The sequence below is a fragment of the Cetorhinus maximus genome, chromosome 30 (assembly GCF_964194155.1).
Source record: "Cetorhinus maximus chromosome 30, sCetMax3.hap1.1, whole genome shotgun sequence".
NCBI lineage: Eukaryota > Metazoa > Chordata > Chondrichthyes > Lamniformes > Cetorhinidae > Cetorhinus > Cetorhinus maximus.
This window is the reverse complement of record NC_135908.1, coordinates 21,498,787-21,522,764: the sequence shown is the minus strand read 5'-3', so window position 1 is coordinate 21,522,764 and position 23,978 is coordinate 21,498,787. Positions and strand designations below refer to the sequence as shown.

The 23,978-nt window shown below is 47.5% G+C and overlaps 1 protein-coding gene across 4 annotated transcripts in view; it reads left to right on the top strand.

Moving 5' to 3' along the window:
• Positions 1-23,978, top strand: part of slc28a1 (solute carrier family 28 member 1) — a 163,509-nt gene that overhangs the window by 92,633 nt on the left and 46,898 nt on the right. Inside the window, exon 1 of one of the 4 annotated variants that reach the window (XM_078532595.1) lies at positions 8,577-8,770. The exons of the other annotated variants lie outside the window; for them this stretch is intronic. The gene's annotated coding sequence lies outside the window, so the exon portion shown is untranslated. Of the gene's footprint in view, positions 1-8,576; positions 8,771-23,978 lie in introns of those variants that run through there. 4 annotated transcript variants of the gene reach the window in all.

The following is a 23,978-nucleotide window of genomic DNA, read 5'->3' as shown; positions in this document are numbered from 1 at the left end:
GTTCAGAGGAGGTTCACTAGATTGATTCCAGAGATGCGGGGCTTGTCTTATGAGGAGAGATTGAGCAGTTTAGGCCTATACTTGCTAGAGTTTCGAAGGATGAGAGGAGATCTAATTGAGGTATATAAGATGCTAAAGGGGTTAGACAAAGCAGACAGCAGCTGGCAGTGTGCCATCTGTGAGATGTGGATGTTAGGCTTGGAGCAGAGCTAAGTCTATGAGGCGGAGGTGAAGCTATGAAGTTTAAGTAAGAGTCCTGATTAATGGAGATGATTGGTCGGTGAATGTGCTGCATTCAATAGCGGCTGAGGCTTGTGGGATATGAAAATTGATGATGCATTCACTGACCTTGACCACTCATGTGAGGTCATCATTGCAGCACTGTAACTAGGGTTGCCAACTATGATTAAAAGTATTCCTGGAGGTTTCATCAGTTGACTTGCCTCCACACTCCAGCCATTAGTTGGCCAACACATCCATCCTTGTGATGCACTGCCTTCCTACAGCAATTGGAAAGCAAAAAGACTCATTACCCAATTGGATGATGCTGACTTTCAACCAATTTGCTCCATTTGCAACATATTCATATCTGGTAAAGAGAAATGTTCAAAGGAAATGACAAAAAAACGATCTTTTTTAATGCCCCAATAATTTTACTCCGGGGTTGCACACGGCATTGTCCTGGAGATTGATCCGGAGATTCCTGGAGATTCCAGGACGATCCTGGAGAGTTGGCAACCCTAACTACATCAGAGCCTGACCCTGAGGTTGACCTCCTGGGTTATCTGCTCCCTCTGCTTTCCCAGAGTGTGTCTGGAGGGCCGCCTGGTGCCCTGCGGATACAGGACATTTCTCCTCCTTCCCATCTCCTCCAGGTTCTCCAGAGCAGCAACCCCAGGATCTTGGATGCTGCGCTTTCCCATGTTGTGCCATTATTCAGTCTTTTTCCTCGTTTCCAGGGTGGAATATTCCACTGGTTGAGTATTTGGTGTGGCTTTTACCTAGTGCTTTTTGCTGAGTGTGGGGGCAGTAATGGCCTTTGTTACAGTAACTCCCAGCCTTTTGTTTAACAACATCGCCATGGTTCAATTATATTTTTACTGCCACAGGCAAATGCAAGAGGTTGTAATCCAACTGAGGGAGTTGGTCCAGTGCCTATAAAACACAAGAGCAAATATCGAGTGGTTTTTATGATCATCATTTGAACCTGAACATTGGATTAAAGTCTTGAATCCATTCCAGGAATTCATTTCAACAACTGTAGTGATTTCATGAGAGTGGTCATATCAAATTTGGAATCTATATTCTCTCCAATGACAGGCCTTACACAGAGAAAAGTGAAAACAGAAATGGGTTTGCAATTCTATAGCCCCTTTCACGACCTCAGAACATCCCAAAGTGCTTCCCACCCAATGAAGTACAGACCCTGTTGTAATGTAGGAAACGCAGCAGCTAATTTGCACACAGCAAGCTCCCACAATCTGCAATGAGATAATGGCCAGATTTTCAAGGTTTTCAAGGTTTTTTTGTATTCATTTGTTCATGGGATGTGGGAGTCACTGGCTAGGCCAGCATTTATTGCCCATCCTTAATTGCCCTTGAGAAGGTGGTGGTGAGCTGCCTTCTTGAACCGCTGCAGCCTGTGTGGTGTAGGTACACCCACAGTGCCATTAGGAAGGGAGTTCCAGGATTTTGACCCAGCGACACTGAAGGAACGGCGGTATAGTTCCAAGTCAGGATAGTAAATTGCTTGGAAGGGAACTTCCAGGTGGTGGTGTTCCCATGTGTCTGCCACCCTTGTCCTTCTAGATGGTAGTGGTCGTGGGTTTGGAAGGTGCTAAGGAACCTTGGTGAGTTCCTGTAATGCATCTTGTAGAAGGTACACACTGCTGCTTCTGTAGTGGAGGGAGTGAATGTTTGTGGATGGGATGCCAATAAAGTGGGTTGCTTTGTCCTGGATGGTGTTGAGCTTCTTGAGTGTTGTTGGAGCTGCACTCATCCAGGCAAGTGGTGAATATTCCATCACACTCCTGACTTGTGCCTTGTAGATGGTGGACAAGCATTGGGGAATCGGGAGGTGAGTTATTCGCTGCAGGATTCCTGGCCTCTGACCTGCTCTTGTGACCGCAGTATTTACATGTCTAGTCCAGCTCATTTCCTGATCAATGGTAACCCCCAGGATGTTGATAGTGGGGGTTCAGTGACGGTAATGCTGCTGAATGTCATGGGGCAATGGTTATATTCTCTCTTGTTGGAGATGGTCATTGACTGGAACTTGTGTGGCACAAATGTTACTTGCCACTTGTCAGCCCAAGCCTGGATATTGTCCAGGTTTTGCTGCATATGGACATAGGCTGCTTCAGTATCTGGGGAGCTGCGAATGGTGCTGAACATTGTGCAATCATCAGCGAACATCCCTACTTCTGACCTTATGATGGAGGGAAGGTCATTATGAAGCAGCTGAAGATGGTTGGGCCGAGGACACTGCCCTGAGGAACTCCTGCAGTGATGTCCTGGAACTGAGATGATAGGCCTCCAACAACCACAACCATCCTCCTTTGTACTAAGTACAACTCCAACCAGTGGAGAGTTTTCCCCCTGATTCCAATTGACTCATTTTGCTCGTGCTCCTTGATGCCACACTCGGTCAAATGCTGTCTGAGGATTTAATCTTCCCCAGGGGAAAACCCCCGTGTTATCTGAAAATAGTGCCATGAGCTCTTTTACATCCACCTGAGATATGGGGCAGAATTTTTAGCCCCTTATGAGGGCAAGTACCGAGGTGAAGGAGCATGGACATTCACACCGGCATCGATGTGCTCGATCCCACACTCTGGGCCATCCTCCTGGAAGTGGAGCTTCCCAACCACAAGCAGTGGGTAGCCAATTAAGGGGAGTAAATGGCCTCTTAAGGCCAATTAACAGAGGACGACTGGATTTTTCCAGGCAGCCTTTTGGCACTCCCCACCTCCCCCCCTCTCCCTGTGGTATAGGGAACAGCCTCCAGGACCAGCACTCAAGTCAGGCTTTGAGGCCTTCCCCACCAGCCTGTAGCCAGAGGCCTCCCTGTAGGACGGTTCCCACTCGGCAATGGTGGCCTGATAGCCACGTGGCAATTTTCTAACTTGAAAGTTTTCAAAGTGCTGACAGGGTGCCTCAAGATGGAGGTGCCCTCTCTCTCTCTTACCTACAAGGTAGGTTGCCACTCCTTACAAGCTGGTGGGGCCTCTACTTGCTCTCCAGCTCTGAGAGCCACCCCCTGCCCTCCTGATTTGAACGTCCAGCCCGGCCTCTGGCTACCAGTTGGCCAATTTGGGGAAAATCACTCCCTGGTGACTGTTTCCCACACATTGAGGGTTCCTGACCCCCACTGGACCCCGACTTCGCGGTTCGCAAAACCCAAAAACCCTGCCCATCATCTCAAAGACAGTCCCTCCAACATTGCGGATCTCCCTCTGCACTGCATTGGAGTTCCAGTCTCGTGGATTGCACAGGTATCTGAGGTGGGGCTTGAACCCACAATCTCCTGACTCAGAGTGCGGCCAACTGAGCCACAGCTGGAACTGATAGCTCTTTTGGCATCATTAGGTTGTAATGAAACCATGAACAACTGGGATCTAATCACGGAGAAAGGACTTAGAACTAATTATCAAGCAACCTAAGCATGTCATGACAGATTAAGGTCCTGTTCATGTTCTTAAACAACATTAGCATTATTAGGAAATGTTTATGAATTGGAGCTGACCAGCTAAGGATGAAATTGTCATAAAATAAAGGGTAGAATAAGTGAGCAAACTGATCTCGAGAAGGTGTCCTCTTCTGCTCATTTATTTTGCAGAGCAAAAAGGCCAAGAGATTGGAAAATGCATTTATTTTATATTGTGATCATTGGTTAACCTCCTGGCTGCATTGACTCCTACACCTGTCGAAAACAGATTCATTTGAGGGAGGTTTACTGGTAATTCCATAATTCTGCTCTCCCAGCAAGGAAGTGACTGAGTTCAAAGGAAGCACCAGGCTCCAAGAGCGTCGTGCCAATTCTCCACCCTGTGCCCCACATTGGCACTGCCCCCCCCCCCCCACTCCACCCAGTGGGAGCCCTGCATCACGGACTTGCCCCTTTAGATTCACCGCAACAGCTTGACCTACACTTTCACTTGCACTTGACAATGGGGGGTGCACCATGAGTGGGGCGGGCGCTGCACACACTTGTTCCTGTGAAATTGGTGCTGCCAAGTCATTGTCACAAGTCAGGTCAGTTGCAAGGCAACGAGTAGCTCATCTGCATAGTTAAGGCTCTATAATTAAGAGTGGTTTTTCCAGCGCTTTGCCAGGATCAGTATGCCCTCCGCCACCCTCCGCTTGTATGGAGGCAGCCAGTCGGAGAAAGCCTCTCCAGGGCAGTTCAGGAGGCCATTCCCTAAAGAGGGGGCTGCCAACAGCAAAGGCCACGCCTTGCAACCCGAACACTACCACCGGAAGAGTTTCCCCTCTGACCAGAGCAGCCTACCTGCTTGGTCCCTCTAAACGGTTTTTTAACTGTCGCCCACCCCCCTCCAGTTTCCCACCTGCCTCAGCAGCGCCCACCTCTCCCAGTCGGGTTACTGCGGTTCTGGAGCTGCTGGTCCTGTGATTGCGTTGGCACATTCGAGAGCTGCTCGCCATCCTTGATTGGACAGTGCAGCGCGGAGGCAGCCAATTAGGAGGCTGCCTCTGGAAGCCTTGCTCCCGCGGTCTCGCTCCTGGCCTGTGAGGGGGGTCAGGATCCCCATTTGGCCCTGACATCGAAGCCCACAGGAAACATCTCCCCTTTGACCTCCAAGTCAATCCTCAACATGGGCACAACGTGAGCTGAATGGACACACTGACCTCAAAAACCCTGCAGAACATGGAAAAGTGGTGAAAGAGGAATTCCATTGGCAGAGGTCCAGAGCAGTTAAACACAAACTGCAGAAACCAATCAGTGCAGCTATCTTCGAACTTTACAGGCCAGGCCCCCATCCCCTACAGGGTTAATAGGAAATGTCTCCCTGGATTTCTGCAGCATGAGGATTTCAGGCTGTTTGTTTTGTCAAACGCTGGGCAAAGTTCCAAAACTCTATTTGCCAATGTTAAGGTGCTCGCTACAGGATTGAGAAAGTGTAGCAGAGTTTCAAAACTGTACAAATAAAAGCTCTCTCCTCACGGAATCACAGAACTGTTACAGCACAGAGCTAGGCCATTCGGCCCATCTCCTGTCTGCATTCTAACTTGAACAAGAAAGTGTAGAGTGTGCACCGGACTGAATGACATTACAGTCATTAGAAAGAACATTAGTTAAGAACTTTGTTCAGTCTAAAAGTGACACTCGACACTGAATTGCCTTGTTTTAATCGAGATGGTCAAACATTTACAAGCAATGCCTTAAACAAGAATCGTCGTCAGCGGTCCCCCTGAATTGAGGGTGACGTCCGTCAGTCTTGGTGAGACTTCAGGTGACTGAGGAGCCCAATTCTGGGTCCACATGTTCTTCCGCAGAGGGGTCACATTGTTGAGCAGGGGAGTGGAAATCGTTGCCCTGGTTTGGGCCCCTCTCCTTCCTCTGCTGCTGCTGCCGCCCCACCTCACGGTCCAGCCGCTGAAACTCAAAGTGGTTTGACCAGGTGGTGCCCAGCGATCTGCAGCACTCTCCTCCCAGTCGGCGGTGTTAATGCCTCCGTGCTGCAGGACGACCTTGAGCGTATCCTTATCCCATTTCCTTAAGCCGCCCTTTCAGCCATAGCCAACGGAGAGCCGCTGGAAGAGAACCTGCTGAGGGAGGTGGCTTCCGGGCATCCGGACACAATGGCCCGTCCATCAGAGTTGGTCCCGCAGGAGCAGGGCTTCGATGCTGGTAGACGCAGCCTCATGGAGGGTGCTCATGGTAGTCCGCCGGTCCTCCCATTTGATCCCCAGGATTCGACGCAAGCACCACTGATGGAAGCTCTCAAGGATCTTAATGTGGTATTGGCAGACAGTCCATGTTTCGCTGCAGTAGAGGAGGGTGGTCAACGCAACATCCTTATAAACCAGAACCTTTCTGATGAAGAGTCACACAGACTCGAAACGTCAACTGTGTTCCTCTCCACAAATGCTGTCAGGCCTGCTGAGTTTTTCCAGGTATTTTTGTTTTTAGACCAGAACCTTTGTTGTCTTGCAAAGATCCCTGTTGTGAAATACAGTTGGCACAGCTTGAAGAAGGCAGTGCTGGTTCAGTTGACCCGGTGTTGGACTTCCTCATCAATGGTAGTCCTGTGGGAGAGGTGATTGAATTAAAGCCCCCCCCGAATGGGCTTTTTGCTGGCTCTACAGATTGGAGTCTAACCTGAATCCGACCCTCTTGGTGGACTGGGGAAAGTTTTCCTCCGTGTGTTAGTGATGAAATCACAAAGCTTTTTTTCTATAAGGTCAGTTCCACATCCATTTAGAACAAACTGTTGTGGCGTGTTTGTCCAGCCACTTCTCAAACAGGTTAGGGGGTGACTGTGGGGTGATCAAAGATGTGGATGGTGGGGGGGAGGTGCAGGGCAGGATTTTGGCCATCAGGCTCAAGTGGTGGGATGGGGGTGGTCAGAAGCCTGGACGGTGTGGGGATCGAGAAGTCACTCAGCTGTGATTTTAGCCAAATTGGCCGATTAGTGACCAGAGGCCAAGCTCACTGTCCAATTAAGGATGGTGGGCGGCCTCGTGAAGCTGGAGGGCCAATAGGAGGCCCTCCAGCGCTGACAAAACAGAAGCCAGTCTTTCAGGTAGAGAGGGTGCCCCAAGATGAAGGTGTCCAAATTTTTAAAATTTAAAACAAAGATAGGCTTAGCAACCAGGCCTTCATTATGGAGGGATTGTCACTCCATACCCAGAAGGAAAAACCAATTCAAAATGGTCAAATCCCAATCGAAATCAGTAACGCTGGCACCAGCAATACTGAAGTTCCATCTTCAGACATACAAGGGCAGTTCAGACAAGACCTCCTGGTTTTCCTTTGGGCCTGTCTGTGGCCACAACAGGCAGAGAGGGAGGGCCTCTGAGCCTGCCTGGAGCACATGGCTCCGGGTTTGCCATTAGGAGGCTGCCCCCAGGCAGCTACTCTGTCCCCCAGTGACGCCTGGAGGCAACCTGGGCAATTCCAGTCAGCGTCCGATGCTGGTCTTGACTCAGTTGGCTACCTGCTGCTTGTGGGTACGCAGTGCTGCCGGACCCCATCCTGCCTTCAGGAAAATGGTCCGGCGTCCACGGGATGGAGCCAGGGAACGGGCTCAAAATTCCATGCCCACCACATCCATGCCCCTCCTAAAAACTCACCCCGGGGTATTGATAGCGTGGCACCAATTTGGGGATTCCCTTTGGAAGCTCCCCAAACAGCCCCGGCCAGAGAGAAACTGTTCTAATGGTGAGCTTTCAGCTGGGGAGCGTGAAGAATGGGGAGTCCTGAACAGCAGTCATTTAATAGCCCAGCCCAGCCCGGCCTCTTCCTTACAGTGTCAGCTGTGGCACAGTGTGTCGTATTTCTGCCAACTGAGTGAGTTCGAGTCCCCCTCCAGGGGCTTGTGCACAAAACCTAGTCTGACTGGTGTAGTACTGAGGGAGTGCTGCACTGTCAGTCCTGCCACCTATTGAACGAGGCATTTAACCGAATCCCTGCCTGCCCTCAGAAGGGGACATAAAAGATCCATCGGCGCTCTTCAAAGTGGACTTTCTAACCAACATTTATTACGAATTAGGAATTAGGAGCAGAAGTGGGCCACTCTGCCCCTCAAGCCTGCTCTGCTATTCAATAAGATCATGGCTGATCTGATTGTAACCTCAACCCCACATTACTGCCTGCCCCTGATAAACCTTTCACCCCCTTGTTAATCAAGAGCCTGCTTAGCTCTGCCTTGAAAATATTCAAAGACTCTGCTTCCACCGCCTTTTGAGGAAGAGAGTTCCAAAGACTCACAACCCTCTGAGAGAAAAAAATTCTCCTCATCTCTCTCTTAAATGGGTGGCCCCTTATTTTTAAACAGTGAACCCTCGTCCTAGATTCTCCCACAAGAGGAAACATCCTCTGCGCATCGACCCTGTCAAGACCCCTCAGGATCTTATGGGTGGGATTTTACTGCCCCATCGCGTTGGGGGCGAGGCCATAAGATCCAACAAGCCATTCAAAAGTCCATTGACTTCGGCAGGAATGTAAAATCCAGCCAGAGTAAAATTCCACCCTATATGTTCCCATCAACATTTATCCCTCAGCCAACATCACAACAAAAAGAGATAACCTGGACATTATCACCTTGCTGGTCTTGGGAGCTTGCTGTGTGCAAATTGGTTGCTACAGTGTTTCTTGAGTTACAGCAGTGACCATACTTTTGAAAGTACTTTATTGGCTGCGAAGCACTTTGGAATGCCCTGACGCGGTGTATGGTGTTGTGTCAATAGGAGCTCTTTCTATTCTGTGACCTCCAAACCTCTCTTAAAGCAAACTTGTTCCCGAAGCCCAGCCTGCACATGGGCAATAGATTCACATGTAAATCTTTTCATATCATTTCCCTGTTTCATCACCAAACTTGGCATGAGAAGCAGAGGGAGATTGATAATTAGAACATAAACTGGTGTGCTTGAAGTGTAATCAATCAAAGTACTGGAGTTGAATGAGAAGGAGTGGCCCTCCGACAGAGACTGGAAAAGGTTGTTTCACTGCAATTGAGACACAGCGAAGATTGCTAAGTGTTGCATATCTCGAGCTGCGCTGGTGATAGTTGGAGTCAAGTTACATGTAAGTATTGTAGGGAAATATTCTCTGCCTCTCTAAATTAGTTATTTGCTTAAAAGGGATGCAGCAAGCCCTTGCCTTGAATACTGCCACTGTGCAGACCTTCACAAAACCTTACTTGCTACATCCCAGAATATCAGAATAATTCTGAAGTTTAATACCAGAGGCATTGACAGGAAGGGACATCCACATCAGTCAAAGGTCACAGCATTTCTATGTATCGTATTTGTATTGTACAGATAATTAAAATTGAAGCTTTGTTGTAAATGCTGCGGCTACTCAATTATTCCAGAGACTGAAGAGTAGAAACATGTTCATACACAGGACGGTACATACCGAGGCTCAACTTGCACTGCCTCCTCTCGTCTGCCTGCTTTTAGAATTTTTTCGATTGCTGCTTCTGCTAGACTATCTCCCCCACGCCCCCAAGACTGCACTTTGCTGCCGAGTGCCAATCAGATTTGGGTGAGCCAAGGGTAATTAAGTGGGTCCTGGCTTACCCACCCACCCATGGCCAGGCTCCAGTTTTATAGCCAAACAGTATGTTCATGCAATCAAATGTTTCAACTCATAACTCTAACTTGCAGTGAGAGTCCAGTGAGAGACCAGAAACTAGGTTTCATTGGATCAGTAAAAGAAAACCTTCATGTTCTTCAATGATATTGCTGTGTAAATTGACAGAGGCAGATACAAAGCAGGGAGTGAATGAGCTATCAGAAAAGGAAGGTTTTGTATTAATACAATGTTGCTAAGCAAATATATGATAAGGGGGTTGTGTTTCCAGTCACCGGAACTCTTTGGTTCTCTCATCCTAAAAAAATGCAAGAAATTCAATGCGTCATTCTCTTCCTGAAGAACAAATTCAGAGGTGATGTTGGTCCAAGTACCTTTTCAGGGTGCAGAGCTCTAAGTCACCATCTGCAGGATGCTCTCCGCTAGAGAAGGAATATGGAGGGCTCTTTGGAGGGCATCTAGAGTAAGGCCTCCTCCAATCAGGGCTGTTCTAATCCCCAGGCTTTCCCCAAGTGTTAACCTCCCTCAATTCAGAGATGAGGAGTTTTCTCTGCTGAAGAATTTAACGATCTTCCCTATTTTTCATTTCTACTCCCTGTTGCTATGCAAATTGAGGCTACATTTGGCCTAGCATATCCCAAAATGCAAAACCAGTAAAATGAATTAGAAATGAAGGGTAGCAGTAAAACTGGTCTTGAATACTTGAAAATGGAACTCCAGTATTACTGGTGCCAGTCTTACTGATTTTTTTATGGGTTTTGAAAATTTTGAATAGGTTTTTCCTTCTGCAATGAACTTATATTGACCTTGTGAACTTCTAACTGATTCAAGTCCGATAGCTTCACTTATTAAACCTCCGGGACATTCTGAAGGGGGAGGGAGAACAGCCAGAGGTCGTGCTACACATTGGTACTAACGACATAGGCAGGAAGAGTGATGAGGTCCTGCAGCGGGAGTTCAGGGAGTTAGGCAGAAAGTTAAAAAACAGGACCTCTAGGGTTGAAATCTCAGGATTACTCCCTGTGCCACGTGCCAGTGAGGCTAGAAATAGGAAGATAGTGCAGCTAAACACGTGGCTGAACAGACGGTGTAGGAGGGAGGGTTTCCGATATCTGAATCATTGGGGTCTCAACCGGGGCAGGTGGGACCTGTACAAGAAGGACGGGTTGCATCTAAACTGGAGGGGCACCAATATCCTGGCTGCGAGGTTTGCTAGTGTCACTTGGAAGGGTTTAAACTAGTATGGCAGTGGGGTGGGAACCAGAGCAATAGGTCAGCAGGTGAAATAAATGAATGGGAACCAGTGAATATGGCCAGTAGGACTAAGAGGAAGAGCAGGCAGGGAGAAATTACTGAAACCAATGGGACTGGGGGTCTGAAATGCATTTGTTTCAATGCGAGAAGTATAACAGGCAATGCAGATGAGCTTAGAGCTTGGATTAGTACTTGGGACTATGATGTTATTGCTATTACAGAGACTTGTTTGAAGGATGGACAGGATTGGCAGATAAACGTTCCAGGATTTAGATGTTTCAGGCAGGATAGAAAGGGATGTAGAAGAGGTGGGGGAGTTCCACTGCTAGTTAATGAGAATATCACAGCTGTACGACAGGAAGACACCTCGGTGGGCTCATGCAGCGAGGCAATATGGGTAGAGCTCCGGAATAGGAAGGGTGCAGTCACAATGTTGGGGGTTTACTATAGGCCTCTCAATTGCCGGCGGGAGATTGAGGAACAGTTATGTAGGCAGATTTTGGAAAGATCTAAAAGCAATAGGGTTGTTGTGGTGGGTGATTTTAACTTTCCCTATATTGACTGGGAATCACTTAGTGCTGGGGGTTTGGATGGTGCAGAATTTGTAAGGTGCATCCAGGAGGATTCTTCCTGAGACAACATGTAGATAGTCCAATTAGGGAAGGGGCAATACTGGACCTGGTATAAGGGAATGAACCCAGCCAGGTGGTCGAAGTTTCAGTAGGGGAGCATTTCGGGAAAAGTGACCACAATTCAGTAAGTTTCAAGGTACTGGTGCATAAGGATAACAGGAGTTCTTGGGTTAAGGTGCTTAATTGGGGGAAGGCTAATTATAACAATATTAGGCAGGAACTGAGGAATCTAGACTGGAGGCGGATGTTTGAGGGCAAATCAACAACTGACATGTGGGAGGCTTTCAAACATCAGTTGATAAGAATTCATGACCGGCATGTTCCTGCTAGGATGAAGGATAAGCATGGCAAGTTTCAGGAACCTTGGATAACGAAGGATATTGTGAGATTAGTCAAAAAGAAAAGGGAAGCATTCATAAGTGCTAGAAGGCTGGGAACAGATGAAGCCCGTGGAGAATATAAAGAAAGTAGGAAGAAGCTTAAGCAAGGAGTCAGGAGGGCTAAAAGGGGTCATGAAAAGTCACTGGCAACCAGGATTAAGGAAAATCCCAAGGCCTTTTATACATATGTAAAAAGCAAGAGGGTAGCCAGGGAAAGGGTAGGCCCACTCAGGGACAGAGGTGGGAATCTGTGTGTGGAGTCAGAAGAAATGGGAGAGACACTAAATGAGTACTTCTCATCAGTATTCACCAGAGAGAAGGACTTAGCAGTCAATTTGTCTAGGGAAGAGTGTGTAGATAGCCTGGATCATGCTGAGATCAAAAAAGAGGCGGTGTTAGATGTCTTGAAGAATATTAAGGTGGATAAGTCCCCAGGGCCAGATGGGATCTACCCCAGAGGACTGAGGGAGGCAAGGGAGGAGATTGCTGGGGCCTTGACAGAAATCTTTGTATCCCCACTGGCTACGGGTGAGGTCCCAGAGGACTGGAGAATGGCCAATGTTGTTCCATTGTTTAAGAGGGGTAGCAGGGATAATCCAGGAAATTACAGGCCGGTGAGCCTTACGTCAGTGGTAGGGAAAATATTGGAGAAGATTCTTCGTGACAGGATTTACTACCATTTGGAAGCAAATGGGCGTATTAGTGAGAGGCAGCATGGTTTTGTGAAGGGGAGGTCGTGTCTCGCTAACTTGATTGAGTTTTTCGAGGAAGTGACAAAGATGATCGACGATGGAAGGGCAGTGGATGTTATATACATTGATTTCAGTAAGGCCTCTGACAAGGTCCCTCATGGCAGACTGGTACAGAAGGTAAAGTCGCACAGGATCAGAGGTGAGCTGGCAAGATGGATACAGAATTGGCTTGGTCATGGAAGACAGAGGGTAGCAGTGGAAGGGTGCTTTTCTGAATGGAGAGCTGTGACTAGTGGAGTTCCGCAGGGATCAGTGCTGGGACCTTTGCTGTTTGTAGTACACATAAATGATTTGGAGGAAAATGTAACTGGGCTAATTAGTAAGTTTGCAGACAATAAGGTTGGAGGAGTTGCAGATAGTGAAGAGGATTGTCAAAGGATACAACGGGATATAGATTGGTTGGAGACTTGGGCGGAGAAATGGCAGATGGAGTTTAATCCGGACAAATGCGAGGTAATGCATTTTGGAAGGTCTAATACAGGTAGGAATAAATGGCAGAACCCTTAAGTGCATTGACGGGCAGAGGGATCTGGGTGTACAGGTCCACAGGTCACTGAAAGTGGCAACGCAGGTGGATAAGGTAGTCAGGAAGGCATATGGCATGCTTGCCTTCATTGGCAGGGGTATTGAGTATAAAAGCTGGGAAGTCATGCTGCAGCTGTATAAAACCTTGGTTAGGCCACACTTGGAATATTGCATGCAATTCTGGTCGCCACATTACCAGAAGGATATGGAGGCATTGGAGAGGGTGCAGAGGAGGTTTACCAGGATGCTGCCTGGTCTGGAGGTTATTAGCTATGAGGAGAGGTTGGAGAAATGCAGATTGTTCTCACTAGAGCGACGGAGATTGAGGGGCGACTTGATAGAAGTTTACAAAATTATGAGTGGCATGGACAGAGTAGATAGTCAGAAGCTTTTTCCCAGGGTGGAAGAGTCAATTACTAGGGGACATAGATTTAAGGTGAGAGGAGAAAACTATAGAGGAGATGTGCGGGGCAAATTTTTTACGCAGAGGGTAGTGAGTGTCTGGAATTCGCCGCCAGAGGAGGTGGTGGAAGCAGGTACGATAGTGGTGTTTAAGAGGCAGCTTGACAAATACATGAATAGGATGGGAATAGAGGGATACGGACCCCAGAAGTGCAAAATGTTTTAGTTGACGGGCAATATGATCAGCGCAGGCTTGGAGGGCCGAAGGGCCTGTTCCTGTGCTGTACTTTTCTTTGTTCTCTTTGTTCTTTGTTCTGTCCTAAAGCATTTGATATAGTTACTGCTGTTTTCATATCTTCACACTCTTCTCTTGTAACCCCTCCACTATATATTTTTTTACTCATTCACAGATTGTGGGCTTCGCTGGCTGGGTCAGCATTTATTGTCCATCCCTAGTTGCCCTTGAGAAGGTGGTGGTGAGCTGCCTTCTTGAACCGCTGCAGTCCATGTGGTGTAGGTACACCCACAGTGCTGTTAGGGAGGGAGTTCCAGGATTTTGACCCAGCGACAGTGAAGGAACGGCCGATATATTTCCAAGTCAGGATGGTGAGTGACTTGGAGGGGAACTTCCAGGTGGTGGTGTTCCCATCATCTGCTAACCTTGTCCTTCTAGATGTTAGTGGACTTGAGTTTGGAAGGTGCTGTCTAAGGAGCCTTGGTGAATCCCTGCAGTGCATCTTGTAGATTGTACACACTGCTGCTACTGTGCATCGATGGTGTAGGGAATGAATGTTTGTGGATGTGGTGCCAATCAAGCGGGCTGCTTTGTCCTGGACAGCGTCAAGCTTCTTGAGTGTCATGGGAGCTGTACTCATCCAGGATGTTGATAGTGGGGGATTCTGTGATGGTAATGCCATTTAACATCAAGGGGCAATAGTTGGATTCTCTCTTGTTGGAGAAGGTCATTGCCCGGCACTTGTATGGCATGAATGTTACTTACCACTAGGCAGTCCAAGCCTGGCTATTGTCCAGGCCTTGCTGCATTTGGACATGGACTGCTTCAGTATCTGAGGAGTCGCAAATGGTGCTGAACATTGTGCAATCATCAGTGAACATCCCCACTTCTAGCCTTATGATGGAAGGAAGGTCTTTGATGAAGCAGCTGAAGATGGTTGGATCGAGGACACTACCCTGAGGAACTCCTGCAGTGATGTCCTGGAGCTGAGATGACTGACCTCCAACAACTACAGCCATCTTCCTTTGTACTAGATATGACTCCAACCAGCAGAGAGTTTTCCCCCAATTCCCATTGACTCCAGTTTTGCTAGGGCTCCTTGATGCCACACTCGGTCAAATGCTGCCTTGATGTCAAGGGCAGTCACTCTCACCTCACCTCAGGAGTTCAGCTCTTTTGACCATGTTTGAACCAAGCCTGTAATGAGGTCAGGAACTGAGTGGCCCTGGCGGAACCCAAACTGGGTGTCAGTGAGCGAGTTATGGCTGAGCAAGTGCCACTTGATAGCACTGTTGATGACCCCTTCCATTACTTTACTGACGATCGAGAGTAAACTAATGGGACAGTAATTGGCCGGGTTGGATTTGTCCTTTTTTTGTACCTGGGCAATTTTCCACATAGCCGGGTAGATGCCAGTGTTGTAGCTGTACTGGAACAGCTTGGCTAGGGGTGCGGCAAGTTCTGGAGCACAAGTCTTCAGTGCTTTTGCTGGAATATTGTCAGGGGCCCATAGCCTTTGTAGCATCTAATGCCTTCAGCCGTTTCTTGATATCATGTGGAGTGAATTGAATTGGCATTCAGTATGGGGATATTTGTGGAGCCTCCTCCTCCAGTGAGTTGTTTAATTGTCCACCACCATTCATGACTGGATGTGGCAGGACTGCAGAGCTTAGATCTGATCCGTTGGTTGTGGGATTGCTTAGGTGTGTCTATCACTTGCTGCTTATGCTGTTTGGCACGCAGGTAGTCCTGTGTTATAGCTTCACCAGGTTGACACCTCATTTTTAGGTATGCCTGGTGCTCTCCTGGCATGCCCTCCTGCACTCTTCATTGAACCAGGGTTGATCACCTGGCTTGATGGTAATGGTATAGTGAGGGATATGCCAGGCCATGAGGTTACAGATTGCGGTTGAGTACAATTCTGCTGCTGTTGATGGCCCACCGTGCCTCAGGGATGCCCAGATCTGTTTGAAATCTATGCCATTTAGGACGGTGGTAGTGCCACACAAAAATATGAAGGTGGGACTTTGTCTCCACAACAACTGTGTGGCAGTCGCTCCTACTGATACTGTCATGGACAGGTGCATCTGCAGCAGGCAGGTTGGTGAGGATGAGGTCAAGTATGTTTTTCCCTCTTGTTGGTTCCCTCACCACCTGCTGCAGACCCAGTCTAACAGCTATGTCATTTAGGACTCAGCCAGTAGTGGAGTTACCAAGCCACTCTTGGTGATGGACATTGAAGTCCCCCACCCAGAGTACATTCTGCACCCTTGCCACCCTCAAGGCTTCCTCCAAGTGATGTTCAACATGGAGGAGCGCTGATTCATCAGCTGAGGGAGGGTGGTACATGGTAATCAGCAGGAGGTTTCTCTTGCCCATGTCTAACCTGATGCCATGAGACTTCAGGGGGTCTGGAGTTGATGCTGTGGACTCCCAGGGCAACTCCCTTCCAACTATCTACCACTGTGCCACCACCTCTGCTGGGTCTGTCCTGCCCAGGCTGTACCCAGGGATGGTGATGTTGGTCTCTGGGACATTATCTGTAAGGTATGATTCCGTGAGGATGACTATGTCTGGCTGTCAACTAGTCTGTGAGACAGCTCTCCCAATTTTGGGGCTACCCAGATGTTAGCAAAGAGGACTTTGCAGGGTCAACAAGGCTGAGTTTGCTGTTATTGTTTCTGGTGCCTAGGTTGATGCCAGTTTCCGTTACTTTTTTGTGACTTTGTAGTGGTTTGTTACAGCTGAGTGGCTTACTAGGCCAATTCAAAGGGCATTTAGTGGACATTAATGGGATTTTTAAAACAAGGATCAAATGGTTCCATGGTCATCATTAGACTTTGAATTCAAATTCCACCATCTGCTGTGGCAAGATTCGAGCCCAGGTCCCCAGAGAATTACCCTGGGTCTGACTGGATTACTAGTCCAGCGACAATACCACTACACCATCCCCCTGACCATGATTAACCATCATATTAAACATGGAGTTAAATGATGAGGGCAGATTGCAGAGGTTTAACTTGTATGCCCTTGCGTATAGAAGATTAAAATGTGACCTTTTGATGTGTTTACGTTGACTAAAGAACTTGATGGGTTTATAGAGAGATGTTTACTACACATGGGGTATCCAGGACAATGGGTCCATAACCTTAAAATTAGAACTAAATCAAGCAGGGTGATCAGGAAGCAATACTTCACACATGGGCTAGTGAAAATCTGGAAATCTCTTCCCCAAAAAGCATCTGCGGAGAGGAACACAGTTAACGTTTCGAGTCTGTATGACTCTTCATCAGAACTAAGGAAAAATAGAAAAGAGGTGAAATATAAGCTGGTTTAAGGGGGTTTGGGACAGGTAGAGCTGGATAAAGGGCCAGTGATAGGTGGAGATAGCCAAAAGATGTCATAGACTAAAGAACAAAGAGGTGTTGACGGTGGTGATATTAGCTAAGAAATGTGCTAAGGGGGACATTAAGGGTAGAAAGCAGGACGAGCAAGGTACAGATAGCCCTAGTGGGGATGGGGGGAAGGGATCGAAATAGATTAAAAGGTAGAGATAAAACAATGGATGGAAATACATTTAAAAATAATGGAAATAGGTGGGAAAAGAAAAATACATATAAATTATTGGAAAAAGGGGGATCGGAAAGGGGGTGGGGATGGAGGAGAGAGTTCATGATCTAAAGTTGTTGAACTCAATATTCAGTCCGGAAGGCTGTAAAGCACCTAGTCGGAAGATGAGGTGCTGTTCCTCCAGTTTGCATTGAGCTTCTCTGGAACATTGCAGCAGGCCAAGGACGGACATGTGGGCATAAGAGCAGGGTGGTGTGTTGAAATGGCAAGCGACAGGGAGCTCTGGGTCATGCTTGCGGACAGACCGAAGGTGTTCCGCAAAGCGGTCACCCAGTCTGCGTTTGGTCTCTCCAACGTAGAGGAGACCGCATTGGGAGCAGCGAATGCAGTAGACTAAATTGAGGGAAGTGCAAGTGATATGTTGCTTCACTTGAAAGGAGTGTTTGGGCCCTTGGACAGTGAGGAGAGGAGAAATAAAGGGGCAGGTGTTGCACTTTCTGCAGTTGCATAGGAAGGTGCCGTGGGAGGGGGTTGAGGTATAGGGGGTGATACTTAAGGTACAGTTGTGATCTAACTGAATGGCAGAACAGACTCAAGGGGCTGAATAACCTCCCTTGTTAAATTCCTGCGTTTCTCTGTTCCGAATAAAAACACAAGAGAACCTATAGGGATCAGAGCCACCCCTGCTGGAGAATGGGGTCAAGGGGTAAAGCACTTCCTTGTGAATAGCCAATCCTAGGTCTCCTTGCCAGCTTCCCAAATGCTTCCTGTGCAGAGGCAATCTTACAAACTGTCACCTAATGTTCTGCATTCTGAAGAGGCACATCCCATTTGGAGGAACCCCCCCATAATTCAAATGTACTCTTCAGAATATCTATACTGAAGACCATTCTCTATGCTGCACAGTCTTGATGGGATGGAACAATGTTTAAACATCGATAAAGAAGCTGATCAGCTGATTCAGTGCTGGCTCCATCCGGACAACGAGGTGGTTAATTAAGTGTGAGCCAGTTGTAATGGAATAATGGAATGGGATGACTGGACAGATTTAACATGCCACTTGGCTTTCCAACATGCTGGGAATGTGGAGGTTCCAGTCGAGAGGTCATAACAGATAAAAGGACAGGATTTGCAAGCCCCCTCTGACAGCAAATCTCCAACATTGCACTGAACAAGGTAGAGAAAGCCCAACATGGGTATTGATTTACCCATACCCCTTCCTTGTGTATCTGCGATTTTTCTGACTTGCAGATTTAAAAATGACCATACAGCATATATTTATATTCCTCTGCTGATCGCCATCTTAACATGGTGGACAGGCTTGTGCACTCCCACCAACCCTTGAGAGATGCCATCAGGAGCTCCTTGCTCCTAGTAGGGCCACCCATTGTGGCAAGGTCAGGGGTAGGTGCCAGACAAAGTGCTGTCCAAAAGAAAGCTCTCCACAGTGAAACAGGCAGAGGAAGACTGTGTCTCGCTGGCTGTGAAGGCAGAAGGAGGCAGCAGCGGCAAGGTAGTCCCAGTCATCGTGGTTCAACACATCACCAAAATCACCAATCCATCAAGATCATGTGGACAATGATAGTGCCGCATTGCCCCCACGTTAAACAAATTCACACGCAGGTTTCTTCCAGGGTCCATTTGCCAACTCCTGTGGAGAATTGGAGAGGCGGGGCAGGGCTGTGAACCTTGGAGTTCCTAGTCAAGAATCTGCACGTAGACAACAGATGCATGAAGACCGTAGGACACCTGTATTGGGACAGAGGTCTCTTTGGGCAGCAGCATCTGTGACTGAGCAGTCCTCTTCAGGATACCCTCTGCTCACCCCAAATGGGGAGGGGGCTAGAAAAGGCTCCCTAAATACAGGCTGTCCCACTTTCTCCTGGCTGGGATCACCATCTTTCGAAGAATGAAAACTTTACATTTTGAAATTTGGCATGTTGGAAAACTTATGGATAATCTCCAGAAAGAAGGACAGTAATTGTATCATGGGAGATATCGAGACTCCACATTGACATCAGTGCCCTCAGTGAGACCTGTCTTCCTGGGGATGGATGGCTGAAGGAACAAGCAGGGGGGCGATACACCTTCTAAAGGAAAGGAAAGGCTGGCAGTGACCCTCACATCCACCGGGTTAGTTTTGTCATCCGGAATAGGATCTTGGATGCTCTGCCAGAAATTCCCAATTGTATCAATTACACTTCACCTACAGCTCAGCTGTAACTAATACGCCACCATGATCATGATCAGCGCTTATGTCCCAATCCTTGACTCCGATGAAGATATTCAGGAAAAATTATGCTCCAACCTTCATGAAGTCCTCACTGCCATCCCAAAGGAAGTAAAGGTCCTTCATCTGGGGGACTAATGCCAGGATTGGCCATGGCACTGATGTCTGGAGAGGAATCATTGGGAAAAACAGGGTGGGAAGCCCATGGAAATGTGTCCTCCTGCTGCTCAAATGTGCTCAACATGGCCTCATCATAACAAACCCTCTTCCACCAGAAGGACAAATAGAATAGGATGGAGGCATCCTAGATAAAAACAGTGGCACCTCTTGGGTTATGTCATTGTTCAGGTCAAAGACCCAAGTGCTGTCTGTATCACTCGATCCATGAGGGGGGCTAATGCCATCAGGACAGGTCATAGAATTGTTCAATTGGCGATGAACTTCCACCTAGCACCTGCCACATCGCAAGAACCAAAAGTCCAGGAGAGATGAGATCAATGTATAGAATGAATAGATCAATGCCCTACGGCAGCCTGACTGAAAAAAAGAATTCCAAGTGCAGCTCACAGCTAATCTGGAAAATCTTCACACACTCAACTCAATTCCAGAACAATGGGATCAAATAAAGTCAACTAGACTCCTGTGCTCATGACCACTGGGTTCGAGCATCATCGTCACCAGGACTAGTTTGATGAAAACGATGCTGAAATATGTGACTTCCTGGATGATCATCCTTTATTGCCTGGCAGAACAACCCAAGGTCGCAAGTTGCTGCATTCCAACAGCTCAAGGCTGACGCCCAAAGACAACTCTGGGAGAGAAAGTCCAAGAGATGCAACAATATAGTGACCATCAGGACTGGCAAAGCTTTTTGAAATGGTCAGAGCTGTTATAGACCGAGGCTAAATGGACAAAATCCCTTTCACTCACAGAATGGTGTTTCTCTCCTTAAGGATGACGATGCCATCCGTCAATGCTGGAAAGAACACTTTCAACAACTCCTCAACCGTGAATCCACAGTGACAGCTGGTACTCTCCAGGCCCTGTGGCAGAACTTATGGGTGAGAGAGCTGCAACAAGCAATCAAACAAATGAAAAACAACAAAGCCAGTAGCCCCGATGTTATTCTAGCTGAGGCCTTCAAAGCTGGTGGGCTTATGCACACATCACGACTCCATGTACTCACCCTAAAGATTTATGAGGAGAAAGGATCCCCCTCATCCCCCACCCTGACTTCAGGGATGTGACAATCTTCAAGGAGGGAGATAAATCATACTGTGGAAACTATCGAGGTATCTCTCTCTTGTCTATAGCAGGAAAGATCCTGACGTGCATTCTCCTGAATCACCTACTTCCTGTGTCTGTGGAAGTCCTCCCAGAGACAGAATGTGGCTTTAGACCTTCCAGAGGAACCTCTGACATGGTTCTTGTTGCCGGACAAATCCAAGTAAAATGTCGAGAACAAAACCAGGAACTCTTCACTGCGTTCGTCAGCCTGACCAAAGCATTTGACTCAGTAAATCATTAGACTCTGTGGATTGTGCTCCAAAGATTTGGACGTCCAAGAAACTTCATCATCATCTCGCGATTGCTTCATGATGATATGAGTAGGATCCAAAACAGATGCCTTCAAAACCCAGACTGGGGTCAAGCAAGGCTGTGTGATAGCTCCCATAATATTTTCAATCTACCTGACAGTGACTATTCACCTCATCAAAGATCAACTGCCCCCTGCTGTCAGTATTAAATTCCATCTAGATAGAAAACTCTTTGACCTCAGTTGCCTCTGTGCCAAAGTTTAACTGACCACCATAGACACACATGATCTACAGTTTGTGGATGACTGCAGTGTCGTTGCCCACTCTGCACCAGATTTGCAAGCCACCCTCGATCTCCTAAACTCTGCGCACAAGAAACTTGGCCTGTCCTTGAATGTTGCCAAAGCAGACCTCCTATTAACCCATTCCTGGTCAGTCGAATATTCCACCTCCCATATATATTGAAGGAGACACTGTGGAATATGTTGAGCACTTCCTATACATTGGCAGCCACCTCTCTCAAAGGGCCACCACTGACAAGGAGATCCAACACCAGATCAACTGCACCAGCTCAGCCTTCCATAAACTATGGCAGCGAGTGTTTGATAACAAAGACCTCCGCAAGTCAACACAAGTCCCGGTGTACAGAACGGTTTTCACCACCACACTCCTGTACGACAGTGAGACCTGGACTGTGTATCAGCAACACAAAGGAACGCGAGAGAAATTCCATTAGCAATGCATCCACCACGCCCTCTGGATTTGATGGGAGCAGCCTCGATGGACTGGACACTGCCCAGATGGCCGCAAAGCATTTCCCCTGCCAGGTCCTGTTTTCTAAACTCTCAAATGGCCAACGTTCTAGAGGAGGACAAGGAAAAAGCTTCAAAGACACTCTGAAGCTCCCCTTGAAGCGTGGCAGCATTGACATTAATGACTGGGGGAAGCTTGCTACCGCACTGTACAGTGGCCTGGGAGGAAAGTTTAGTGAGCAGCTCAGTGATGTGGACACACACGCAAAGCCGTTTTCAGTCAACAAATCTGACGCGAGCTATTATTTCGTTTTCTTTGAAATTTGAGGACAAGTGAAGTCAAATTCAGCTATCTTGTCTGAAAAGTAATAATCACACCACATAAACCAAGGTAGGTGATCCTTGGTGATGTGAAACCATTCAGAACAAGAAATTCCAGCCCCCCTAGATTCAGGGAAGAACATCCGAGGGTCTGCTATTGTGTCCTGTGTGGTACGACAGTAAAGTTAGATGGTCACAAAACAGCAACACCTGTGACCTTGATCTTTGGGAGAGATTTGTCGAATTCTTTATACATTTTTAAGAGAAGACAATCTATCTCACTACAAAACTTCCGGAGACTAGCAACACAATCTCTCTTATCGTGAATTTGTTTTAGTGACATTGTATTAAAACAAAACCCTCCCTTTCTGACATCTGTACACTCACTCCCTATTAAACGTGAGTCAATCCATGTAAATTCACAGGCCAAGAAGGATACAAGTGATTCGTTGGTTATTTTCTTTCCTCTTCACATACTTAACGAAAGCCAGTTTCTGAAATCTCACGGGACTATCACCCCCGAGATCTCTGAGTTAAGGTTTGAGACCAGCTGAAATGTTAGATTACGAGACAAGTTTTCTGTGAAACAAAAGCAAAATACTGCAGATGCTGGAAATCTGCAAAAGAAAACCTAGAAACACTCAGCAGGTCTGGCAGCGCCTGTGGAGAGTGAAACAGAGTTAATGTTTCCAGTCGATCAGATGAAGGTTCATCAATCAGAAGCATTAGCTGTGTTTCTCTCTCTCTCTACGGATGCTGCCTGACCCCCTAAGTATTTCCAACACTTTCTATTATCTATTATCTGTGGCTCGTGGCTACTCTTAAGAGGAGATCTGCTGTCATGGTACGTCACACTCATCTGTCTTGTACCATCCTCACACATCCACTGTAGCATGTCTGCAACTGCTCTCCGTAGCAATTGTTGGAGATTAAGCCAGTCTGTTTGCAACCTTGGTGTCACATTTGACTCTAAGATTGGCTTCTGACCTCATATTCATGACCTCAGGGTGCCTAATTTCACCTCCATGGCATCGCCCGGCTTCCCTCCTGTTTCAGCTCATCTGCTGCTGAAACCTTCATTCCTGCCTTTGTTAGCTCTACAGTTGACCAACCCAACACATTCCTGGCTATATTCTACCCTCCATAACTTTGAAGTTATCCAAAACTCTGCTGCCCAGGTTTTATCTCGCAGAATGTCCCGTTCCCCTTTCACCCTTGTGCTCGCTGACCTACACTGGTTCCCAGTCAAGCAACATCTTGATTTTAAAATTCTTGTCCTTGTTTTCAAATCCCTCCATGGCCTCGCTCACCCACCCCCCCCAACCAAATCTCTGTAATCTCCTCCAGCCCTACAACCCTCCCAGATATCTGCACTCCACTAATTCTGCTCTCTTCTCTATCCCCGATTTTAATCGCTGCACCATTGGTGGCTGTGTCTTCAGGTTGCCTTGACCCAGCACCCTTTCACGCTAGTCTTCACCTCTTAAAGGGAACATGTATTGTGGCTGGAGCAGGTGCGGAGAAGTGAATCCGGCCTGGGGAACAGTGAAGAATGGCACGACATGTGGGAGAGTGGCCTCCAAGGGTTTCAAACACTGCTCCGGAGGTCTTGGTAGAGGAGTTGGAAAGGAGAAGACATGTCCTTTATCTGCAGAGGACCAGGAGGCCCTTCAGGCACACAGTCAAAAGGCAGTGGGGGCAGATATCTGTCTTAGTCAAAATCAGGAGTCCAGCCTTGAGAACCTGGATGCAGTGCGGATAAAAGGTCAATGACCTCGCACGAGTGGTCAAGATGAGTGAACACATCTTCAAATTGTACCCCACCAACTGCACCAATAGCCTCAGGCACTGCTCAATGCACCACAGTCTCATCACTCACCTACCAACAATCTCTATTAAACTCATACCTAACATTCATTGCTTCATTTCACTCTCATAGAGTTACCACTGCTTACCAAGCCTTACAACCAGCTTGCACATACTTTTATTTTAAGGGATGTGGGTGTCACTGGTAAGGTCAGCATTTGGCACCCATCCCTAATTCTCTTGAACTGGATGGTTTGTTAGGTCATTTCAGAGGGCATTTAAGAGTCAACCACATTGCTGT